The 26459-nt window shown below is 39.7% G+C and overlaps 1 protein-coding gene across 1 annotated transcript in view; it reads left to right on the top strand.

The window, feature by feature from the left end:
* The first annotated feature begins 805 nt into the window (after positions 1-805).
* Positions 806-26459, top strand: part of LOC104315560 (opsin-5) — a 57298-nt gene continuing 31644 nt past the window's right edge. Inside the window, exons 1-3 of the mRNA XM_069779233.1 lie at positions 806-1066; positions 4056-4205; positions 4873-4965. The gene's annotated coding sequence lies outside the window, so the exon portion shown is untranslated. The remainder of the gene's footprint in view (positions 1067-4055; positions 4206-4872; positions 4966-26459) is intronic.

Raw genomic sequence — 26459 nt, 5'->3', positions numbered from 1 at the left:
CTGCATGCTCAGACAGTGTTTCTATATTGCTTCTGGGTCACCAGTCCCTGCTTCCACCTACTGCGTGCCTATGATTTTAGTTTAGTCAGGAACTCCTTGTTCATTCACGCTTCATTTCCTGCTACTCAGGAAATTAGTTTGAGTGAGGTGATCCTTGAAAATCAACCAGCTCTTCTGGACCCCTCTTCTCTCCAGGTCTGTATACCATTGAAGTTCAAGGTTGTGATTTTGCTGTTTGCCTTGCTATTTGCCTTGTGCCCTTCTCTCAGAAACCTGAGCTCCACCACCTTGTAGTCACTGATGCCAAAATTGTACAGACCTTCACATCCCTGATCAGTTCCTCCTTGTTTGTAAGTGTGAGGTCTAGCAGACAATCTCTTCTTGTTGGTTCCTTGGTCCCCTTTGTCAGGGGGTTACCATCAATTCATGTCAGAAACCTCCTGGACTGCATGTGCCCTGCTGTATTGGCCCTCCAGCAGAATCTGGGATGGTTAAAGTCCTCCACGAGGACCAGGTCCTGCAAATGTGAGACTCCTTACAGTTATCTGAAGAAGGCCTCATCTACTTCTTCTTCCTAATCAGGCAGTCTGTAGCAGACACTCACCACAACAGCCTACATCGGTCTACCCCCTGACCCTAATTCTGTGACTCCACAACCGTGTCTTTCCCAAGTGCCTCTCAGGCATGCACAGGAGTGGGTGGGAATGGACCCGAGAAGTTGGCCTGGCAGAGGAAGCATGCTTTTGGCCGCCTTCTTTCCCTCTTCCCTTCACCCACCTCTTCCTGCCCCTAATTGCATGTGTGAATGTGTCATGTGCTGGAACAAGCACAGCAGAGCCTTTGAGAAGGAAGAGTGGGTTGCAGTCCCAAAACTTGCTGCATGCAAGCTGGAAGCTAGTTTGGGCTGACCAGCTTGGGCTCCTTATGTTAGCTCTTCGAAAGAAATCTGTGATGTGTTGGATCACCTCTCCTCTGGGACACTGATAAATAGAGACAGCCTAGGTGCCCTGGCAATAGGCCTGCGGGGCAGATAACACGCCTCTAATCAGACACAGAAGAACAGCAGGTGAGACCTGAGAATTCAGCCTTTTTGAAAGGACTGAAAGGCGGAAATCAAACTTCATTTTTTTTCCCACTCTCTGCTGTCTCAACTACCAAATTATTGATCTGGGGATATGTTCAGAGACACACAGTCTCAGCTGCAGCACAGTGCTGGAGCACATCTTCCCCTCCAGAGAAGTCAAGATGCTATAAATGTGTGAGATATACTAAGAAGGGGTGTAAAAGACTGGGGTGGAGGGTGTGGGGGTGGCAGAATGAGAGAATTTCATGCTAAGAGCTTTTGTCTCTTTGCTTGAGATGCTTCTCCAGTTAAGAGGTGCTTCTGGCTTGCATAAGAAGGATTGCTGTCAGAGCTGACCAAAGAGATAGGTTCCTTTTCAATTAAATGAGAAACACTTTTTAGAACAGAAAAAAAATACATATTTCAGTAAAAAGATAATGTTCTGACCAGCTATTATGCAAAAAGTCTTACTGAGTGTGATGTGGATGAGGGTTACTGTGTTAGAATGTAATGAAGCTTATCAGGAGATATTATGTGACTGGACTTGTAACTCTTCTGAGTTACATGCAAGGGCAACTATGGCATTAGGAAGTGTTTTGGCCAGCCTTTAATATATACCTTCCCAAACTGAAAGGTTTTGCTGTTTAGAGAGGAATGTTGGAATGAATGGGGGGATCATCAATACATGTTGTGCTGTGGTGATATTGCGTGTGTGGCATCTCTTGGCATTGGATAACAACAAAAACAAGTCTGGCAGTATTTCTCTTTCCTATGATTGCTCATAGCTGAATGATGCTGGCATTTTCTGTTATCTGAAGCTGAAGGGTCAGGCTTTGCTTTTTGCCTATCATCAGATTTGAATATATGAATCAGTAAATAAGTATTAGGGCTCTCAGGAACAGTTCTTGTCTGTAGTGATCAGGATTCATGCATGGCATATATGCTTTTTGGCATCCTCCAAATCCCAGCAGCAAATTCTTGCTGATAACCAAGACGCTTCATGTCTAAAATATGCTATTTTCCTTAAAAAATCCAGCCTTCTGTCAGACATAGAACCTTGACATAATTGCTTGAGATTTGCCGAGCAAATACATGTTGTGATCCCGACTGTCGTAGGAAGAAAAATTACTTTGTGATGTTTTCCATCAGCTAAATGGGAGGTGAATGTTCTGGACTTGCCAATGTCAGTGTAATATTCACTGCAGTGGGAACAACTTTTTTCTCTACGTTTCTGGCCTGGAAAAGTTGCTTCTGAGCACGGGGATTCTCTGGTAAAACAGAGACAGTGCAGAGGTTTCTGTATTTATCCTAACATTATCTGCTTTTAGCTTTGAGTCTGAACCTGCTCAAAGTAGCCAGAAGACCACAGAAATTTTAGTGAGTCCAGTGCTGCATGCAATATTCAGCTGTAGCAGAGACTCTGTTTCCAAAAGGTAATAGATATGTAACTTGCCTAAAAGTGATACTGCTTGTTTGCACATCCTTATTATAACAGGAATTCATAAGCAGTCATTTTACAGGTGTGACAGCGCAATCCACCTTTCATTGTGTTTATGCAGAAGAGCCACAGAAGCTATGTGTCTGGTATACTTCTGAGTCTGACAGCCCGCTTGCTATCAGTTTAAACTGTGACTATGCTTTTAGCTCCAGAGATTCCTAAAGAGATCCCAGAATATTTCAACTTTGCAACAGCTTTTCTCTAATAATAATTTTAAAGACTAATAGTGTGGAAAAGCTAGGAGAGCTCTTGCTTCTTCCAAATGTCTTGTAAAGAATTATTTGAATATACTATTACTGGGTTACCGGCTTAATCTTTTTACTTAAGGCACAGTTTGTATGAGCCCTATTCATGTCTTACGATTAAACAGTGATTGAAGTGCTCAAGTTCCTTTACAGGAACTTGTGAAGCTGTGGGCTTGTGGACTTCCCCAGCTAGTTGCACATAAAACTTGGTTATTGACCTGTGTGAAGAACAAGACAATTCCTGCTGTTGCTTCCTGATGGGATTTAGCATTCTGCTATAGGATTTGCCTCAAGAACTGAACCGGTAGTAGGATTCAGCTGTAGGTGAAAGCAGATCCTCTCCACCAGTTCTGATAAGTATTAAATCTTCTCCAGGTCTAGGAGAAGAGGAGGGCTTATGCTCAAAGGTGGGATGCAGCTGCAGATGAAAACACTTACAATGCCTACATGCATGCTAGGTACATAAGCTCCTCTGGCAGGCAGTGGAGATCTAAAAATTGAAGTCAGTGGCATGTAGAAAATTATTCTACTGATCCACCTGGTTTAGGGTGAAATGACAAGCTTTCGAGGCTCTAGCAACTGTATTCACTAAATCTCCACTGAATGCAGTGGGAGCTGAAACACCAGCTCTTTAGCTCTTACTCCCATAAGAGTGCTGGTAAGAGGGCTTACTCTGCTAAGAGACAAAAAGGGCTGAATCTCACCCTTTCAGTCTGAACATGCTCTTTCAGACTTTGGGAGATTCAGATGCTCCCCAACACCGGAGCTATGACCAACCTTTGCTCTGATTCTTATTGTTTTTCTTGGTGTGTGTTTTTCTGGTTCTTTAGAACAAAGGTGCTGCTTTTACTTATATCTTTGTTCTTAAGGCATTAAATAAAAGGGAAGAAAACTTCTTGAGATGTCTATGTTTAAGAAAATGTGAAGCAGGATATGTGATGGTAGATGATGGTCAAGAATATGCAGCAGTTTTTGTAAACGTAATAGTCACTGCTGGGCTCTACAAAAAAAACCCCCAAACCTCTACTTAAAGGAACTGAATAATTCACACACACACACACACACACACACAAATCAGCAAGGCTCCATTAATCATAATGATAGCATGAATTACACACCTCAGACAGGGATATTTAAAAGAAGGAATATTTACTGTTATTAGTATAAAATATTCTTCGAATTTTTTATTTGTTTATTCATCAAATAGGACAAGAATAGGGTTTTTTATTATTATATTGATTCATTACAGTAACTGGTGGAGGCAAAGGAACACAAAAATCTTTCAAAATCCAGGCTAATACAGCCTGGTGACACAAGTTTGAAATCCTCCTTATGAACATCCTGTCTCCCCCACATCCTTATTGCAGTGCCTGAAGTGTGGCAGAAGTAAGAGTTTCAGGTAAACACCTCTGCACCTTTTTTTTCTCTGTGTATTGTTTCAGAGGATAAACAGTAAAACCTGACTGGAATTGGTGCTGTCTGTTTGTGTTGATCTGAAATGTGTTTAATTGTAGTTGATTTTGAAAGAAAATATTGCTGAATAAAGAGTTCCTTTTACAGGCTTTGAACGTGAATTATTTGAATCCAAGTTTGGTATAGATTTGCCAAACTTACTTAATGTTGTCTTCATATGCTTGGAAAAATGGTTAAACATTGCGAGTCTGAAGGACTCTTTACTGCCCTCACCTTCCAAAACTGAATTGCAGTGACACAGAATGGGATTGCACAATACCTCAACCAAAATTAAAAAATAATAAAGTTAAATTTAAGCGGAAATGTGGTTTCATTCAGATGGTTATTTTTTTCCCCATAACTGGGTATCAGGTTTCAGTGACCAAGACTTACAAAACAGGGAGTAGAGTACTTTAGAAACTCCAGTGGTAAGTAAAAACTTATCACTCCCATAAGAAATGCAAGCCTGGCTTGATTCACAGTGCAGGAGGGTGAAAGTATTGATGTAAAGTAACCTCATTCAGGATGTTAACGTAATTCATGACATCAAAGGATTAGGGTAAAAGATCATATGTAAAGATATAAATAAAATCTCAGATGCTTTGTAACTCCAGGGCATCCATTGTGTCAGACCAGAGGGACTGATGAACAAGGAAAATGGCTACACTGGATGAATTACCCGCCCCCATCTTGTAAATTAAAAGAAGGTAAAGTAGTTTTTTATTGCCTTGACATGACCTTCTGCCTAAGCCATAGCAGCAACAGCAAGCGAGATGTTAGACTTGCTAGTTCAGCTGTAGTTGACAGAAGATTTCCTGAGGTTTTGAACGAGGAGTGTTTTGTTAAGCACAGATATACATGCAATGGGAAAGAACTGACAGTGGAGCAAAGGCTGCTGTTAAATAAAATCTTATGAAGGAAATCTATTCTAGGTGTAAATGTGAAAAAAAAAGGTGGAATAAATAAATATTAATTAAGAACAAAATAGCTAAATATATTTAAAAGGCCATAATAGCAAGACCTGACATGCAGCTAGGTTGCTACTCTTTCAGGGTGGGAAGATATTTTTTCACATCATCACTTGGCCCTTGACAAGAAGCTACCAGGTTTTTTTCAGCTTTACTTAAACAAACTGTTTGATAGCAGCAATAAGTAATGTGCAGCATGAAGCAGGCCACGGTGGTGTGTGAAACAGCACAGCAACATCCAGGAAGCCTAGCACTGAAGCATGTAGTTAACCGTGAACAAATGCAGGTGGCGCAAACATGGAAGTCTATTGTGAAACATAATTAGTAATGAAATACATAGACATATTATTAAGGTTACTGTTAGGTGTTGATCCTGAGGGTCTTATACTTTCTTATTCCTTGGCCCGGAGTTCTGTGAAAGGGTAGTGCTGGAGTGGGGGGGGAACAGGCATCACATGGTCCGGTCTGCCTCCACTTCAGCTGGATGGAGGGGGAGGACCAGAGGCTTTTTCCTTCTCATCCTGTTCCATTTGAACAGCTCAGGACTGAAGAAATCTGCTTATCACCTGTTGAGCCTGGGGGAAACCACAGACCAGGTGATTCTAAGTTACAATTTGCTTTGTCTTGTTTTCATAGCAGAAGCGATACAGCTCCTTGGTTGGCATTCTAGCCAAGGTGGAAGATCATGCCTGGTCCCTGAGGTGAAGGCAATTGAAGTTCTCTTTAACAAGAATGATTTGGGAGTATCAAGATATGATACCAATTCCTTCAGGAACGAGGAATCCTTTTCACCCGAAGGACCCCCTCTACACATTGCTGGGCATTCTCTTTCTTTGGTTAATGGTTGTTTCCTCCTCTTTTCTGCTTAGTTTCTTTCCTCCAAGGAGTCATTCCAAACACTAGCAATAATCTGGAGCCATAAAAATTCCTGGAAAATATTTTAGGTTTTGTCCTTTAATGTTTGGCAAAACCCAACAACTTTGTAAACTTTTGGAACAGAACTGTGGTATTAAAACAATTTTAGAATCCCTTTGGCATGAGTCACAAAATCATGTCTAGTCCCAGCATGTAGCTCTGCAAGTCTTGATTTCTATCCACTTTCTTGTGCGCTGAAGTAATAACTCCTCCAAAAATATTTTTGCTGATTCATATTCCCAGGAAAGCTTCCCCCTTTCCTTCACGCTTGACCAGTAGGTTAGTTGGGAACAATGATATTTCTTGAAGGCTGTACGTAGACAATGACTTTGAATTCTTCTTTTGACTCACACTCAGGGTCCTAGTCTGAGAAACATGCAGCTTTTCCTAGCTGCTGGAAAAATTCTGTCATAATTTCTAATGTAAAATACTTCCAAAATGACAATGTTTGTAGATAGGTAAATCTACCTCTGCCAACTTAGAAAAACAGCAGCTACAAGGCTGCCCCAGTCCACTTTCATTTTTCAAGGGAAGAGGTTGAAATGATAGCATGGAGCTATTTCCCACTCATTTTTCATTGTCTGTTTATTGCTGGCAGCTGGGATCATTAGGGATATAAAGAGCGCTTCTGAAGAAATACTTGTGATCCATTCTCAGCTACTTCTAATTTTAAAGGACTAAAATCCTTTCATATGTCTGTGGAAAGTTCATCTGTCTAAAGGCTGGACTGTGTGAAAGGGAATATCTTGAAGCCCTTTCAGGGCATGTGGATGTGTTTGAATAGGTCCTGTTTCTACTTCAAAGTTCTTAGTTTCTATAGAAATGTGGCTTATCTGGGATTCATCAGTTCTGAGATTTATCAAAGAAAATTACCTGAATCAGTCCTTCCTGCTGTCCCTGGAAGCCTGAGGGTGCCTTGGCTGTGGTTTCTCATTTGAAATACTTATTCTCTACAGGCAGTTTTACAGCTATCCATCACTGGAGAACACTGGCCATGAAAGTTGTGTGGCTTAGCACATTTTCTAGTCCATTTGCGCTGGGCTGTGGTCTGTAGCTTGAGTTGCCACGGTGCTTACTCCAGACATCAGTCAAGCTTTGGATTAAGACCAGAGAGTTTGCCAACTGTTTCTTGTAGCAGAGGTAGTATTGCATCATGTAGGTGAGGAAGGCTTGTTCAGTAATGGAGAACTTGCCCACTGGCCCTTTTTCACAAGATCAGGGTTTGCAAGGAGACAAGCACCTGTCTGTCACAAGCCCTTTCTCTGTTTTCCTCCTCCGTGGTATCTCAGGACCCTTTACAACTTTGTCTCAGTAAGTGGAGGAGAGGTGAATTTTTGAAAGCAAAGATACCTCTTTCTGTTATCATTACTGACAATAATAATACTGGGTTTATAGTGATACCCTTCTGTATATGGGAGCCATGCGGTGTTTGCTGTATCCAGTCTGCTTGTCATGTTTATTTATTTAGTTTGTTCTTAGGGTCAGGGCCATCCGATGCAATATCTTTCAGCTATACAGACCCCGGAGCCGTGTTGGATTTAATTAGAAAAATATAAACTAAATAGAAAGAAAAAATAAAGAAGATAGCATGGATATCAGGGTATGGGAAGAAGAATTAGGTGGGAAAAGGGCTGCCTGTAGCCATGTGGCAGGGGTGCAGAAGGCAGGCTTTTTCAGTACCCTCACTCTTTTCCTGTGCAGTCCGTCCAGCTGCAGTGCCTACCCAGGAGAGACATCTGGGCTCTGAGCTCCATGGGAGCAAAACACAGCCTTGAGACAGGCACCAAAGTCTGGAGAGAAGGTAAAATTCACAGCCAGGCCTATGCTTTCTGGCCTCTTGGTGTTTGTGGATCACTCTCCAGCACTTCAGATCCTAGTTTTGGCTCTTTAAATCACTGTTCAGAAAAGGCCTATAGCAGCAGCTGCAGGGAATATGTTGGAGACTCTTCAATAGCCTCTTTGGATTTTCTGCTATGCTTGCATAATGTTTTTCTTCTTGGGATTTTGTCGTTGCATTAAGGAGCAATCTGATAAGGAAGTGCTCTTGTGACATCAAAAAATTTAGGCATTCTGGTACCAGAGTGGAGTGTCTCTATGGATGACTACTGATACAAGTAATCAATGCGTGTAATCTGGGAATAATTCCCAGATTTCTCCTCCATTGCTCCCCTTTTAAAGAATCCTCTTCTTTTAAGTCAGTGGCACCTCACACAACTACTTTGTCTCTTAATGTTCAGAGAAAAAGATACTTGCATATACTTCTGACTTTGACTCCTACTATAAAAATGTTGTAGCAGCACTACTGCATAGTGGATTATTTTCTCTTGGCCTTGAGTAGAAATATTGCTGAGTAATACGCACAGTCTTCATAGTGTAGTAATTCGGTTGATTGCTTTCCTCACTCTGTCTTTTTTTACAAGTTAATTTTCCATGGCAGGTTTTCAGTCTGAGAAAGGGCATGTAATAACTGGACATACTGGTGGAGCATCTACATATCCTGCAGCAGAATATTGTAGAAGAACTGCTAAGGAACTGTAGTTTATAAACATGGCACGGTTGGCAAGCTCATAGACCACAAAAATGGTGGGAGTAGGTCTGGATGATACCAACTGTCTTAGTAGTAGACTGTGTGGTTAGGAGTGAGTTCATATTTGGTTTAGCTAACTAACACTTCAGCATCTAGTCTGAAACAGTTACCTAGATACCCTCGGTATCAGACGTGTGTGGGGGGTATCTCAATCAGGGTAATCAATACCTTAACCTGGTTTATCACCACGGCCTTAGACAAATGTAACATCCTGTAGCATCAGCGTGCAAAGAGATGGCTAACACATGAGGTGGTGGTCTTTGTGGTGGCAGTATCAGAGCAGACGCTCACACTGCAGTGTCACAGGTAGGGGGTTTTTGGCTCACAGCTGGCAAGCATGGCCCATTCTGGAGCCTGTTGTTCCACTGTCACCTTTCCTGTTTGGCAGTATGTTTTTCACTTCAGCCATCAGCCCCTCTCCTTGCTAGTTAGCTAGCTGATCTGGCAGACAGACCACGGACCTTCTGTCTTGCTTTGGCATCCTTGGATGTAGGTTTGAAGTGGTGCAACTTTCTTCTCATGAGAGAGGGACCAGCAGTATGAAGTCAGAGAAGAGATTTCCTTATCTGTTTAAGCTCTTAGTTTCGAAGAAATGGTTTGTCACATCCTGTGAGGATGTACGTGGTCATGTGCATATCAGAATGAGGTGTAACTGGGTATTGTAAGCTGTGAAGTACAAGTAATGTAACATTTTCATGAAGAAAGCAGCACTTGTGTTATTAACTGGTTGCTTGTAGGACATTTTCAGACTAGGTATCTTTTTTTCTTTTGGCAATTAACATCCAATATGAGCTGTATTTCTATAGAAATCTTATTTGAGGATGTTCCATTAGTAATTGACAGGTCTTTTAAAGTGCCATTTGTGTTTCTTAGAAGGTGGTATGACAGCACCGCAATAACTTCAGGAGAGCCTGCAGCAAAGGGGGAGAATGAGAATTTTCTGGTGTATTTATTCTACCTACAACAAGAAAGGAAATCGAAGCAGTAAGTTCCCAAAAGGGTAACAAGGCAACTTATTTCCACCTATTTCTTATTGTCACTTCTGGCATTTGGTCCTTTTTTCAGAACTAAGTTCCTCTCACTGACCTTTATGGCCTCAAGGAGGTTCCTATGGCAGCACCTGAACCTGAAGCTAGACTTTATTACTAAATTCTTATTGAAGGGGAAAACTGCCTTCTCTCAGTTTCTCCTACAGGCCACAAACCCTATTCTTACTTCGATGTAGGGTTCCACTGGATTTACATTGTGGAAGTAAATTGTATTTCAAGTCAGTCATTATTGGGTTTGGTTTTGGCAAGGTTTCTCAAAAACAAATAAGGTCTCATAAATAGGGCTCTTATTTAAACCAAAATGAAGAAAATAGCTACTTCCCAAAGGCATTGTAGCAAATAATTAAATAGAAAATAGAAAATCTGACTGTCCTTTTCCACCTTACAAATAAGATTGGAAACAGAGTACTTGAGAACATATGGAGATTTATATAAAATAAGGAGTCTTGTTACTGTTTCAGTTATTGAAACAAGTAGAACAAAAGCACAAATGCTCTAGCAATTACATGGGATAAATTGGAAGCCATGGCAAGAATAGTCAGTTAACTAATGAAACCAGACCTGTGTGATGAAGATGCTCTCTCATTTGCTGAAGGCCTCTTTTCCCCTCTCCTCTTGGGCAAAACTGCAGTATAAAGCCAATGAATAAGGCTGGCAGTTATAACCAGCCAAAACAGGGGAACTTCAGCTGTTCTGAGAGCTATCCATCACGGTGACCTGCCACGCTCTGCTCCGTACTGTTGGGCCTACACTGGTCTCTGTTCTTGCGTTTTGCTTTTGTTTTTAGAGCTATTGAGAGGATTGCCATTGGAAACAAAGATAATGTGATGTGTGATGTAGAAATAGTTCAGGAACCATGTCTTCTGGTCATAGTGAGTACCCTAACCATGGTTTTCAGGAGTGGTGTCCCTCTTCATTTAATTTAGTTAAACATTTGACTTAGTTTTTGTTATTTAATGTGTTTCTCTGAAGATAACACTTTCTACTCTGGTATTGGAGTTTTTGGTGGGCAGTGAGACAGTATGGATTTGATACTGTTGCAAACATAAAGGTCAGTAGAGGAACCCCTGCAAAAATTTTCCTTGTTAACCCGTTAATAGATTTCTGTGACATTATATTCTAAGGATATTTCTGCTGTCTCCGTAGAAGGCATCTTTTTCAGCCACCTGCTTCAGTGCCTTGATCATCTCAGCTCTAAACATGTAGCTACTCTCTTTCCCCTTACTTCATTTTGATTTGAGCTCTCCTGGAGGAACACTGCTTGCAGAATAAAATTTCTGCAGCAATTCACGATATTTTGTATTGTTATGTTATCCCGAGTTTTTGCACATTCAGTTTACTTTGCTGGTGGCTTGCAAATGATAAAGTTACAATCACAGCTGGTTATTTACTTCATTTATTTAACAATATAGTAAGAAGCTTCTTTATAGTGTACCTAGATTATCTGAATCCATAGGTCAAGTTTTCCTTTGGTTATTTTGGCAGGGAAAAAGTAACAGTCAATTATGTAATCACTTTCTAACATCTTCCTTGTTCCAAGGGCACCTATTATTAGCAAGTAATACAGCTCCCAGTAGCTATGCCTTTGGACTGTAGTATGTTTTAATGTGTCTGAAGAAAACCATGCATTGTCTGTGCTCAGGAAAAGGCTGAGTTTATTCTTGCTGGGGCTTTTCAAGATCAACAATGGATTTATTTCCCAAGCATAAATAATTTGGTCTTGTTCTAGCTATGCAAAATTATTATAGGACTTCCTAATAAGCACATTTGCTTTCTGTATCATTTAGTCACATATGAAATGTTTTTCCAAGTATTCTAAAGTCTTATTTTAGTGACTGCAATAAATTTGTCATAATGTTATTTTTTTTCTTGTAATCTGTAAATGCTTTAGGTGACCTCACTGTTCCACTGTATGACCTACTGTAAATTCTTTGGGGTTGGAACTCTTTTTATTATGTCTGGTGTGCCATACTGCAATGTTATATAATGTTAATAGGCAAAACAAAGTAGAACAAGGGAAATAAAGGTGAAGAATGCCTTTTTGAGGAGGTATTGGAAATTATGGACAGAATTGTGATGAGGTGTTCTCAGGGTACCTAGGTACCTTTCCAACAACATCTTTTGCATCTTGCTTGCTGCCAGCATTGCTGTCAGAGTGAGCATGGTACCCTTCTTGTAATGTCTGAAAGTGCCAGTTTGAAATTTTATTCTGTACACTTTGTAGAGCCTTTCAACTTTTTAAACCTTTTAAAAAGCAGTTACAGAATTCTAGTATGATGACAGTTTTTACATTCAGTTTTCTTTGATTTTATAGAGATATAAATAGCATTCTAGAGTGTCACTCATCTCTTAATCTCTAAGTGTGGGCACACAAAGCACCATTTTTAGAGTCTCTTACAGGCAGGAGCACCGATTTAGTTCTGACAGCCCTAATGCAGTTAGTATCTATAAATTGAGGGAGGCAATATTTTCTCTTCTAAAACCTGGCCCAATACTATTTAGTTTATGCTTGTGTTTTTCCAGGCAGTAAATTCTTACAAAGCATTCCCTTGCCAGCCCTCTAAATCTGTGTAGGGTCCAAGTTTCATGTTTCATGAAGAGGATCAGCATACTTAGTAGCAGGTAACACTGTCGTGTGGATGATGAAATTCCTGACTTCCTTGCTGAGAGACAGGATTTCAATCCAGAGAGTCTTTAACAGGCAGAAAAAAGAATATCTCGATTTAATTCAAGGGATAAATGAAATAAACCTTTTTTTGCAATTCACATGAAGCAACGGTGGTGGTGCATGTTATCTTTTATGCAGCACTATTCCCTTGCTCAAGGCATCTTTGTTTCTCTTTTTTCTTAATTTTGAGGTTGATACCAACTTCTAAATCAATTGAATTTCCTTTTTAATTTTTTAGTAATGAACCTAATGGGCTCACAGCTTTGGACTGCTGGCTGACCCATGGAGCTTTCCACCTTTTTAGGTATTTTACCTCTTTCTTTGATGCAAGATGTCTGCCATTTGGTGGTTTAGGGTTGAATGATATTCTTGCTGCCTGAGTGTTCTTCAGAAAGGTCTGTATCTTAACCACTTTGGAAATGAAAATGTTAACGTTTGCTTGTATTTTCAAATATTGTGCATATTATGCAGCCTTGCTCCTTAAATGCACAAACTGGAAACGGTTCACTCTTAATTTCCTAATGTCTCTGTGTGTCTGTGAACACACATGATGCACTGCCAACCCCCTTTATGCTGACAAAAACTGGAAAGTCTGATTATGGCATAAATCAATTCACAAAATAAATTATAGAAACTCTGGAGCACCGCTTGATTGAGACTGAATTACAGTTTCTCTGTTTTGAAGCATATGAAGAGTTTTCACAGGTTTCTTACAGGGCTGGATGCAATGGACTCAAGTGCTTCATCACAGAAAGTGCAGTCAGCTCACAGAGGGAGTCTTGGACCTCAACAGGGCTGACCAAGGTCTCCTAACCAGGATTTTCACTCAAGTCAGACTTCCACAAGGCAGTATTGTGTTCCCTTTCCTTCCAGATTGGTTGAAACCTTGTGCCTAGTTTTATTCTTTAGCAGAGATTCTTAATGAATTATTTCCATTCTACATCTACTACTATAGGAACCTCTGTTCATTGAGCAATCTACTTTTAAGGCCTAGGTTACTCAATTTTTAAAAATCCATAGGCAAACTGGAAAATAGAGAACTATGTGCAAGCATCCCATTAGGCTAAAGATTATTTGGCAATAATTTTGTTTATATTTTGAACTGTGCTTGTTAAGAGGGTTTACTTAGTCTAATGACTGCTGTATAATTATATCAGTATTCATTAGTTTTGAAATAAGCATTTATGTATCAAAGGCTTGTACTGCAAACTTTATCTTGTTGGTTTTATGCTCCTGGCTCATACCTTGTAGAGCAGAGGAGCAGGTTGTTATTTGTTCCAGTTCTTGTCTTTGCTGCAACATAAACTGAGAATCTAATTAGAAGCTGAAACATAAAAACAGTTGTAAGAGCATGTCCTCTGTGCATATTGAAGGCATGGGTGGATGGTTACAGGAAAACATTCTGGCTTAGACTGAAGCAAGCATCTTGCAATATAATCAGAGTTGGACACCTTTCTGATAGGTACGCAGACCCCTACTGTGAGGAAAAAAAGGTGATTTTTACCCTTCAGAGGAGCAGAAGGGGATTGTGTTTTGTTCCTCATAAACTCTCTGTTTACCTGCCTACTATGTGAGAAAAGGTAAGAGTAGGATTCAATGTTTTCCCTATTAATCACTTCAGTATTAATGAATGGATGAAGTTGATGGGTCTGTATGGATGGTGAAATTGGAGCTCAAAGCGTTAGAGATTAGTGAGGCATTTAATTTAGTAATGTATGTTTGTGTGGTTTTACCTTTGAATATAGATACATCTGCATATAGATATATCTGCATTCTTTGTAGTGGATCTGAGATGTTTTTTGTATGTTCAGCTTCCTGTGTTTGTAACCTTGTGTTTTAGACTGCTCAGTCTGCTGACTTCATCTGACAATAAAAAACACTTTTAAAAATACAGCTGATTGGAAATTTTCTATGGAACTGGAAAATATATTTTTGCAGGAAAACTTTAATTTTAATGACAATGAAGTTAGTATATTTGGAAACTTTAAACAAAGTTTCACTGTTTAGGATTGGGTCCACTCAAAATGAAACCTGATTTGAAATTTGTTCATGTTTCATCACTGTATTGGGTTTGTGTGGCAAGGTTTTGTTAGCGGGGCGGTTACAGGGGTGGTTTCTGTGAGCAGCTGCTAAAGTACTGTTTGCTACTGTAAAGAACAGCAATTTCAGGAAGATGGGACTCTGTCTTAACAATGAACAGAGATGAAAAAGGTGTTCTTTTGATCATATTTTTCTGATGTTTTCGGAAACATTTTTCTGATTTTCTGAAATTTTCTGAATAAAAAGTTGCTCTCACAATGTAGATAACAGGAAGTGCAGGACTTCAAAATTTAGAAAGTGTCAAAAGGAAAACGAGAAAGTGCTTTGGTTCCTAGGTCACTTACATGGAGCCTTTCTTGTTGTAGTTTTAGAGTGTCCCTCAACTAGCTGAAATGAGGGCCAGCGTTAGCTCTCCCCATCCCTGCTTGTAGGGCGGAATCTCCTGGAAGTCTATCAGCAACTTGATTCTCTGTTAAGTATGAATGTAAGCACAATTTACCAAAGTGCCACCATTTTCAGTAAATCTGTCCTAAAGTGGGGATTCTCAGTCCATCCCTTCTCAGCACCTTTTTCATATTATACTACTGGAGTCCCAGGGAGTTGGAAACTGATCTGTCATACTCTTAACCGAAGATAGGCCTCTTGTCCTTCCCTCACCTCCATCCCTTTCCTCATGAAGGTCAGTGAAATTCACTGCTGTTTGTGTTCACACTCCCAGTCATACACACACGAAGCCACCTGGAAGACAGTTACTGCTAAATAGGTTGGGCTGTTTTTTGACAGGAGCATCCTATGTAGAAGGCCAGACAAATCCGTGTCGATCTATTAAGTCACCTTGATAACCCAGGCAGATACCAGGCAGGGAAGGGGTGACAACACATCTAGCATTCCCTAACCTCAAATGTCTTTGATCTCATATCACTTTAACAAAGCCAACAATTTTTGTGTGATAAAAGTTGGAACTTGGTTTTGTTTTTAATTATCATTAGTATGTCTTTAGGAATCCACACAGGTCAAACAGGACGCACAGTATAACGATAAACAGACTGCAGAAGAGAATTTGAATCAAGTTTCAGGGCCGCACCTATGTCATGCCTACAGGTTTTGGTGGATGGGGGCCTGAGCCATGGCAGGCACCACAGAGCACTGGGGAACTGCCTTGTATTCCCTCACTGTTTTTTCCTGTCATGTTTCACTGCCGTGCCCTAACTTCCAACCTTTTCTTGCCTTGGGGCCGAATGGTTGGCTGGCTTTGGACATCTGGCCAGATTTTTTTCACTGGGATTAAGGAAAGGGAGAATAGGATTGGGGGTATGCTGTATCTATAACCCTGTTTATTTGCAAGGTGTGCATGCAGAGCACTGCACACAGCTGGAGGATAGACGTCCTCTTTCCAAAGTCTGAGCCTGCCCTTTCAACAACTGCTCAACAAGATGAGGCAACTCCTGGCTGTTTTCCAGCTGTCTTCAGCTATAGCTTTCCATTTCTTTCATTCATACATAGACTGCCAGACTGATGTCCTTGTGTGTGCACTCACTCTCTAGGGAAGCCTTCCTAGCTGGTGGTGCAATAGTGGTTTCTTTTATTTCTGTGCATCACTTTACAAAGACGCTCTTAAGCATTCCTTTATATTAACAGTAAAAAGGCTGAGTGTGTCTACTAACACTTACTAGAGCTGGAGTCATAGCTGCATTTAACATTTTCCAGAATATTACTGATGAATTGAAGTTCCAGAATAACACTGATAAATTGAAAAACTAATTATAAAAGTCTGCTTTTTTTTTTTTTTTAGTTTTCCATTCTATTAATATTGTAATTACATTTTTTTCCTTTATCTGCTGAATAAATTTGGTGTCAGTGAGCAGATGTCTCTGCAGTAACAATGAACCACCTCCTAGACAATCTTGAACTTTTATTTGCTTTCCTATTGTTTCACCTCACTTCCAGGAATGACAGACGATTTAATCAGCTTCAGTTTTACCTTTTATATATACTATTCTTCCAGTTAAAACGTGCCCTTTCTTCTTCCAGCTCCATTAGACCTCTGAGGGAGTGCTTTTGTTCAAGGGCTTGTTGCTCTGTTGTTCTTGTAGATTCATACATCCTCATACATTGTTATCATACATCTCTTGTATGATGTAAAGTCTGTGTGTGTAAAATGGGCAAACAGTCTTCCTCAGGCAGAGTTCCTTCAGTGATCAGGTCTATATACCTTTCTAAGAGTTGATGATCTCCTGTAAATGTTACTAAATATTCAACCATTAGTAGACCAGCACTTGCTGATTAGAACAGAAAGTGATTTTAAGAATTCATATGCTCAGTGAGTAAGATTTAGCATTATTTATTTGACAATTTAACTGTTATTCCTCTTTTCCATGTAGACCAACAGGAGAATTTAATTCTCCCAAGAGAATTCAATTGTTTTAGGTCTCAGTATCAAACAAATGGTTTCCATCATTTATTACGATTCTCTGATGAACAACTAAAATGATAATTTGATGCCATCCCTATGAAATAACAATATTAACCTTAATTTTTAGCATTTTGTGATACAGCAAAGTACAAATAATTAGAAAGGAAAACTTGACTTTTTTTCCCCTGCTTGCTAGGAGACTGCAAGGTGTTGAAACAAAAACCCTACTTGAAATTAGTTTGGAGATGTCTTCATTTGATACTTCTTGGCCAATGTACAGTGGAAGTGCAGTCCATATTGTCCTGGTTAAATATATAATCCATGCAGCATTTTTCCTATTCTTAATTCGGCACAGCTATTTTATGACATAAAATAGAAATTTAGTAATTAAACTGGCAATTCAAAATTCTCTTTGCATAACTCATTTATTGGCCTGGTCTGCCACTGATCTACTGCAAGCAGGTAAAGGAATATACTAAAGTAATCTTCTGTAGCTATAGAAAAAATCATCTGAGGAAGCAGCTCATATGCTTCTTCTCCTAAGAATTTGTTTCAGACACTGTAGTGCTGTAATGTCTGTGTGAAACAAAAGAAAACACTCCAACAGAAATACATTTTGAAGTTGGTCAGAATTTTGCAAGAGTTGAGTTAATTTATTTCTTGCCCAGTGCACTGCTTCATTAATAGCAGTATGTACTAGGGGCTTGGTTCTTTAGTAGTATAATCTGGCATGTGTGTAGTGACTTTGCTAGGAAGAACACTAGCTTGATTAAAAAAAAAAAAAAATCAATGTACAATGCATTATGTTTCTAAAATGGTTATCTGGAAGTACCTGAAAAGTAATAGAGGGAAAAAGAAAAAAGCATCATAAGCAGGATTTATCCATAGGTCTGCTCCTGGCTAAGCATATTTCAATATTTTTCAGCAGTGATTTAGAAGAAATATTTGCTTTGTTATAAAGGAAAAGCTGGGTCAGTCAAATACAAAGGCATAAACATAGCATAAAACAGCCCAGTATATTAGGAAATAAAAAAAGGGCTTAGCAGCAGCAGTAACTTATGTTTGACCAGTAAGTTCCTATTGCAATGCTGTGATGGAGAAGAAATACTAACTATGCGTATCTAAATTGGGGACTATTAAGTGGGAGAAGTTAGATACTGCATTCATGAAGATATTTGGGGGTTAGAAGACTTGTGCCCCAGCAGGAGAAATGCAGGCTGAACAACTGGGAATGAGCCAGTGAAAGCTTCAAGGGTGATTAAAAAAAAAAAAAAAAAAGTTCCATCATAATTAAAAAACTCAATTTGTTTTACCCCAGTGATGAATATGACATGTTTTGCAACTATGTGTTTGGGGAGTAGATTCCTGATACTGGAGAGTTTTTCAGTGGAAAATGGTAAAATGCAGGTTAGTGGTTGGTAGTTGATGCTAGACAAATTCAGGCTAAAAATGGGAAAAGAAAGATGTGAAAAATTCTGTATTGAGAATAATCAACCTTTAGAAAGTGTTGACTAGGGATATTAATCTCTAAGTTTCTGCAAACAGAAATTATAATGTGCTTATACTTTGTAATTTGGGAGGTTAGCCTGGAGGGTGGTGGTCCCTTCACTGCTTACAATATCTGAGCTACACAAATTTAAATCAGATGAGGAATTACCTCCTACACATAAGTTGATATTAAGAGGTATTCTTACGCTGAGCATGGAACATTCCTGCTACAGGTTAATAGTTTTTTTTCTCCCATAATGTTGCCCCATTTTTTTTGTCTGAGAATGCTTTATCTTCCAATAAATAAAGGAGCAATACACAAAGCATTTGTTTCTCAACCCCTCCCGTTCTGCTCTGTCTGCATATACAAGCAAGGTTTATAAAGCAATTTTGAAACTGATAACTGCCAGAATAGGAACATGCATTTTCCTCAGTAAACTTTATGTTATAAATTGATTGCAAGAAGAAAAAATGCAACGAGGAGAAGAAATTATGAGGTGAGGGAGAAATAACCATACGTTAGGGGCATGTCTTACTTGAAGAAGAGAAAATGGAAGGAAATGGCACCCTTCTACACCAGACCTTCTTCTTTGTCCCATCCTATCAGTTTATTACTTTTAACCTGAGATAATATGATATAGAGATCATATGATGCTTAAGCCATAGCTTCTGTACAAAGGCTACTTTTTATCTCAAATGTGGATGATGCAACATCTGCCTTGAAATAAATAAAAATATTTGTGCAAAAGCAGACCAATTCACTAGCTGAATTATCATAACAAGCATTTCTTAATGCACTGAATGGGCAAATGAAAGTTTATTTTGTATTTTACTTTTAAAGAGCCTAGCAATAATTCTGGGTATTTTTACTATCCTTATGACTATGCAATATAATGGAAATGACTGTAATTTCCTTTAATTTTTCACAGTACTATAGGTAATTGAACACATTAGCTATTTTGATGGAATGAGCAGCAGCTCATCTTGTTTAACCTGTCTAGTCTATAAATACCTGGAGGAAAAGAAGAGCAATCAAAACACATCTCTAAGTCTCCAAAATTTGCTAAGAGGCTAATCAGTTGAGATGCTGGCAGTCTGATAGGGAAATGAATTTGAGAGTCACAGGCCACTTGCATATTGGCAACTGTTCCATCTGCTCAAGGGCAACAACAGTAATGAACAGCAGTCCACTGCTACCGCAAGCCCTTCTTGAAGGGAGGGAAGAGACTTTTCAAGTAATCAAATTGCAAATATCTAGTCATCCACAGAATATAAAACCATATGGAGTATAATGGGTAACCTGCATGAATCACAGGCATTGAGGTAAGAACTTTGTTAATAAGTGGTTATTGAGTTAATTTTGCAGTGATGAAAAAAAACAGCTGAAAAATTTTGAGTTGTTCAATAATTTCAATAAAACAAAGCATACAGTTTTCGAGTCTAAAAAAAAATTGAAATAAATCTTGAAGCAATATATCAACAGCTATTAAATTCAACATATTTCATTAAAGTATTATCCTGGGGTTTTTTTTGGTTTATTAACCAGGACAGCAGGGAAACCATGTGTGTTTTGCAAAAAAAAAGCGTGTTGAGGTCAACTAGAGCGTTTAATAAAATTTTATCAGAAACATTTCACACAGCTCTAGTTAATGGGTTTGAGGATAGGATTTTGTGCCCATTGTAATGAGGTCACATTTCTCATCAGCTTCTGCTTCTTGTCTCTCTTCCAACATAGCCTTGTTTGCTAGGTCAAAACATAAATGATAACAGTAGCAGCTTATATTTGTGTGAATTATAACAACAATTTCACTAGCTGGAGAAGAAATAAATTCTGTTGGACCCAGTTGTTCCCTGGATACTGGTGACCTAATCAGGATTAATGACAATTTTTGTCCTGTGGACCTGAATCAATACTGTTTCACTCCTTCAATTTTTTGTTATTAGTCAGTTCTCTTTCTAGCAAGCAGTAATATTCCTGCTGTATACACTGATAATTTATTTTTAAAACTTTGGAAAGGTGGTTCAGCTCAGAAGACATGGCAGTATAGCAAACAGTCTTCTTTATGGCCTCTTGAGAGACAAAGTTAGCAAGTTACTGCTGGAACTTCTCGCTGAATTGTCATTGTTTTGTTCTGTTATCTGCACCATTGTAGACTGTGATCTGACCAGCTTTCACAAACCTATCCCTGGTAACTAGTGCAGGGTATATTATAAAGCTTGGAGGAATATTATGGATTTCTAAGTTTTTCTTTATTCATTGGTTAAATAAATCCTCCATTCATCAGGTAGAAACAAAATTACAGGAATATTGGAATTAAACCATGCACTTTTTTTCAGCCAGCTGTACAGTTCAAATTATGTTCTCTGTAAATATTCTGCACTTGAAGTTAATATTTGTGTTTTTCTGATATTCAGGAATGTTCTGAGGTACTCAGTGGGAGTAGTTTGATTGTTGTCAAAGCTGAAAACAAGTTCTGAATATAAACAGTATTTGTACGATTTTTTCCCTTTTTTGCCTTGCTTTTCTGCTTTTTCATCTCATCTCAATAATTAAATTTTGATTCCATTTTACTAACCTTGTCCTACAATTGAATACTGAATGCTGTTCATGCTTTGCTTTGAACAACTGCAGCTTTCTAACTACAAGGTGGCTGAGTTATAGTAGCTGAATCTAAGAGCTTTTTGTATATGCAATAGATTTATAACATGAATAAGGATGTGCTACAAATAATGATTTTCTTTGCTGAGAATTACCTCATCCTCTGGAAAGGGCTACATCTAGGAAATGAGAGTGCACGCTGCACAACCCATATGCATAAGACCTGAGCTTCTGGAAAGTGGGGGAATATATTATGCACCTGCATTTAAATTTGACCCCTTGGGAGGCATCAGATCTAATATGAATTCAGTAATATCATGGCAGGCAGCTCACCTTGCCAGTAGAAATTGTGTGCTCTGCTCAGGCGGAAAGGTTGGTCATCACTCTCCTCAAACACCAGGATTTTAATCTGAATGCATGTAAGTGAGGTAGAAATGAGTGACTAAGCTGTGCAGGCTAAACAGTGCTAAGGGAAGGCATGGGGGCTGTCCAGCTTTAATGCATTAACTGAGTGAGTCCAGTTAGACTGACGTCCCAGCATTGGGAAGGAGCAACTGAAGGTGAACTTCACGGTTCTAATGACCTGATCCCACTTTAACCTAATCAAGCTGTAAGATCTGCTAATTTCTCCTCTAGAGAAGCTTTTTTTCACATCGAATGAAGAGCCCAAGTCATTCACTATACAGTGGTGCTTCAACCAGAGGTGTTGGTGGAAGGACACCTTTGTCCCTCACTGCAGTGATGAAAGCTTTTGAATTTGTATCTCCAACGTACTAAATGTGGAATGAACTCTCCTGTTCTGGCGGACACATTACACTGCAATTCAGAAAGGACAATTTGATGGGATGCCACTGAATGGGTGGCATTTTAAGGCTGGGTTAGGGAAATGCATTGCTAGGAATTATCTGTTTTATAAAACATGGAGTATGTGCATGGAAGATTATAATATTTTGCTACTTCCAATTATTTGAGAGCTTGGTCAGTGAGACAGTAGAAGATTTTGAGGTGCATGGCACAATCTCTGTGTAACTCAGTGGAGTGCGTGATGCATATTTTGTATCTTGCTTTGCTTCTAAATATTCATTTTGATAAGGGAGTTATCATGTTCATATTTAGAGCTTAGCTCTTCCCTTCTGTTGCTGTGTGGTGAGTTGACCCTGGCTGGACACCAGGTGCCTAGAAAAGCTGCTCTATCACTCCCCTCTTCAGCTGGACAGGGGAGAGAAAATATAATGAAAGGCTTGTGGGTTGAGATAAGGACAGGGAGAGATCACTCACCAATTACCATCACGGGCAAAACAGACTCGACTTGGGGAAAATTAATTTAATTTATTACCAATCAAATCAGAGTAGGGTAGTAAGAAATAAAACTCTTAAAAGAGCTTCCCCCCACCCCTCCCTTCTTCCCAGGCACAACTCCACTCCTGATTTCTCTACCTCCTCCCTGCCAGCAGCACAGGGGGACGGGGGATGGGGGTTGGGGTCAGTTCCTCACACATTGTCTCTGCTGCTCCTTCCTCCTCAGGGGCAGGACCCCTCACACTCTTCCTCTGCTCCACCGTGGGGTCCCTCCCATGGGAGACAGTCCTCCATGAACTTCTCCAACATGGGTCCTTCCCACGGGTTGCAGTTCTTCAGGAATTCCTCCAGTGTGGGTCCCTTTTATAGGGTGCAGTCCTTCAGGCACAGACTGCTCCAGCGTGGGCTCCCTGCAGGGTCACAAGTCCTGCCAGAAAACCTGCTCCAGCGTGGGCTCCTCTCTCCATGGGTCCACAGGTCCTGCCAGGAGCCTGCTCCAGCGCTGGCTTCCCACGGGGTCACAGCCTCCTTTGGGCATCCACCTGCTCCGGCGTGGGCTCCTCCCTGGGCTGCAGGTGGATATCTGCTCCCCCGTGGACCTCCCTGGGCTGCAGGGGGACAGCCTGCCTCACCATGGTCTTCCCCACGGGCTGCAGGGGAATCTCTGCTCCAGTGCCTGGAGCACCTCCTCCCCCTCCTTCTTCACTGACCTGGGGGTCTGCAGGGTTGTTGCTCTCACATGTTCTCACTCCTCTCTCCGGCTGCAGCTGCTGTGCCACAGAAACTTTTTTTTACTTCTTAAATCTGTTCTCCAAGAGGCACTACCACCATCACTGATGGGCTCAGCCTTGGCCAGTGGCAGGTCCGTCTTGGAGCCAGCTGTCATTGGCTCTGTCAGACATGGGGGAAGCTTCTAGCAGCTTCTCACAGAAGCCACCCCTGTAGCCGCCCCCTCTACCAAAACCTTACCACGCAAACCCAATACATGCTGTCATGTGAAAAGCAATAAAGTCATTACAAGGCAGAAATGACAAAGCCAAAGAGGAACTACACCAGGGAGCCAGATATCTTTTGGGCATGCCATTATCCAATTCGTGGCTGGGGGAGAGTGTGATCTGAAGCCTTGGCACCCAGGTCCCCCATGTGAAAGGAGTTTAGGTAGCAGCTGTCAATACCGTGTATGCCCCTTCCTCTCACTGCTCTGATCAGCTGTAAATGCTTCCATGGTCTTTAGTAGCTGCTGATATATTATGAAGATTGGAGATGTGAAGCAGGTAGTGAATGCCCAGTAATTTTGCAATTTGGCATTCTATTTGTACATAAAGAAAATTAAGGGCAGAAAGCATTTTGAGTTTGGAAAGCAATGGCAGAATGCTCCAACATGATGGGATCAGTTCCTGAATGGTCTACAGATAGCGCTGCATTTCCAAAAGACTGCTTTTTGCAATGTACTTCACATCCATCAATAACCCTGGCAGAGGTAAGGCATCAAGGATTCTGTGGTTCTCTGGATTTGCAAGACTTTGATCAAATTTCTCCTCCTGAGGAAAATCTAATGTGTAGCGTTAATAATAAGGCAGCATTATGGGATATTGAAAACAAAGTCTGGTAGCCACAAAACTCCTAAGAGATGGTGGTAATCTTGAGAAGTTTTAGATATTGGATTGGTCTACTGTAGAAGGTGAAAGGCAAAATCCTGGAGTGCCAGATCTTCAACTCAGGTCAGTGAAATCAGTTTGCTGGAGCAGAAACAGCCTCTATCCTAAACCTCTAGAGTTCATTCCATTTGGATTGTCAAGGAAAGGTTAAAGGTGACTTATTTTTGGTCTTTTTGTGCTGATGTGGGAGTTGGTGTGATTGGAAATTGGGGCTAGACAAATGGCAAAACCAAAGCATCATCTCCTCCTTCCTCAACTAACCCTCTGAGTGACTTCCTAAGAATTGTGCTGGACCTTGTGTTTTAGGTCAAGCCTGGATGATTGCTTGTATCGGATGACGATCGTGTTGTGTGACCTCCTGTGATCTCTTACGAGAGGTCTCTTACGAGAGGTCTCTTAAGAGAGGTCTCTCATATCTGTGAATGTGGGATAACTTCTTTGTATAGAGAAGTTTGTGGGAAGACTTTCATCTTGATTTTGGGGATGGAAATGTAGAAATAATTACTCTGGTCATACTGATGTACACAAGAGGGGTTTTTTTCCTATTTTATTATGTTCTTATTTACTAAATTTAACAGATCTACTTAAAAATTGCCCCTTTTTGCATGCTGTTCTCCCTTTCTATGGTGTGGTGTAAAAGTAGCAGTACTGCTACACTGGGGCTTAGGGATTTCCCCTGTCACACTTCATTCAGAAGCACATAGGTTGTCATTCTCTCTGTACAACTTTTCTCATCTTAATGTATTTGATTCACGTGGATGCTTTTAATGTGGCTGGCAGCACAAATAGAAGCATATTATCTGGCATTCAACATTTTAAGTAAAAAGGACAATTCAAGGTAATTTATTGTTTTGTAATATCAGAACTTTTGAAATATATCCATGTTTTTTCTTGCAGAACTAGCCCTTGTACATTCATGGATAAGCTACTGCACACGAGATACAATGCTTTTGACTTCTACTAAGTCCTTCCAGCAATTGTTATTTATAGAAGGTGGAGTGACATGATGTTGGAGATGAGCATGATTTCAGTCCTGTGCTCCAAAAATATGGCTTTCTATAACCAGAGTGAACAACAAATTAGTTTTCAAGACAATTCTTCATAAGGTTGAACAATGATAGGACCTTAGTGCATCCATGCATGCATGCAGAGCCAACTCACTTCATGATTGCGGGCTGCAATGGCAATGGGAGTGAACAAAATGAGAGAGTAGAAATCTGTATACAGAAATGTTTATTCATACACGTGAATGAGTGATTGTGGTCTAATACATTTTTACAGTAGTTAATATTATAACTTCCAAAGTCCCCACAAGCATGGCCATTGCAGAGAAAGAAAAAGTTCCCATGTTTATTGGTAAAGGCCTCTATGTGCTCCTTATTTCAGGAATCTTTCATGTACTATGAAATCATCAAAGCTGCTGTGTGTATCTTCTGTTGGCTTAATTTTTTTTGTCAGAGTTACTGAGGAGTAAAACTTTTTTAAAAAGGGAAGATTTCTGAGATTTTTTTTTTAAACTAGGGCATAGCAGTTTGGCTTTATTATTACATTTAATGGATACTGATGATTAAAAAGAGTGCGGAACACATTTCAAAAAAGCTTCATATAGGACTAAATATAGTGCTTCTTTAGTATAAAAATATAATTATTACTGAAAGTGCATTTGGAAATTTTTCTACTTCTAGTTCCTTCTTAGTCATATGTTGATGCCACTAACCTGATTTGAAATTAAATAGTATCGATCAGTTATCACAAATACTTTACATTTAATGTTGAATTATTAGACTGTATTCATTTATTGGTTTTACTTCCTCCTACCCTGCTGCTCCATCTGCTGCATACTTTTCCTACTAGGCTATTTTCTACCTACCTTTTTAAGCTAATACATACCATGTAGGGAAATAACAAAGCATTGAATACTTAGGAAGAATGTTATTTGGGGAAGATGGAAGAACTGAAGTCAATAGAAGACTATCTGAAGGGAGAAAATGAGAGATTTATGACATATATTCACAATGACAGTAGTTTAACTAAGAGTGTGACTTTTAAAATAATTTATTGAAACTGATTCCTTGAATGTAGATGTCCAGACCTTAGTTGTTACCTGGTTTATGGTAATTAACATAGGTTCAAAAGTTTAAATTTTTTAAATAAATTTTGTTCTAGCTTTTGAGGGAAGGAGTGAGAAAAATACAGAGAAAGTATTTTTCAGATAAAATATTTTACAGGTAAACACAGGTAAAGTATTTTTCAAAAATATCATTATGTAGTTCATCAGTCCAGCCAAGACCCCCCCCCCCCAAAAGCCACTGAAACTTGTAGCTATTTGCCAGCACAGCATGTTAGAGAGTGTTTAGTGGCTTTCGAAACATCAATATGCAGTTCTTTTCTATTCCAGTTCCTCTTTGAAGATGGCTTTATCCATCTTTTCTAAAAGTGATGCTTTTTCTTTTAAGTTATAAATTGATTAAATATTGTTTGGTTTTATAGCCCTTCTTTATGTAACCCACTCAGAGC

Source organism: Haliaeetus albicilla, chromosome 3 (assembly GCF_947461875.1).
Source record: "Haliaeetus albicilla chromosome 3, bHalAlb1.1, whole genome shotgun sequence".
In the NCBI taxonomy this organism is placed as follows: Eukaryota; Metazoa; Chordata; class Aves; order Accipitriformes; family Accipitridae; genus Haliaeetus; species Haliaeetus albicilla.
The sequence above is the reverse complement of the archived record's forward strand: the minus strand, read 5'-3'. Positions and strand labels throughout refer to the sequence as shown.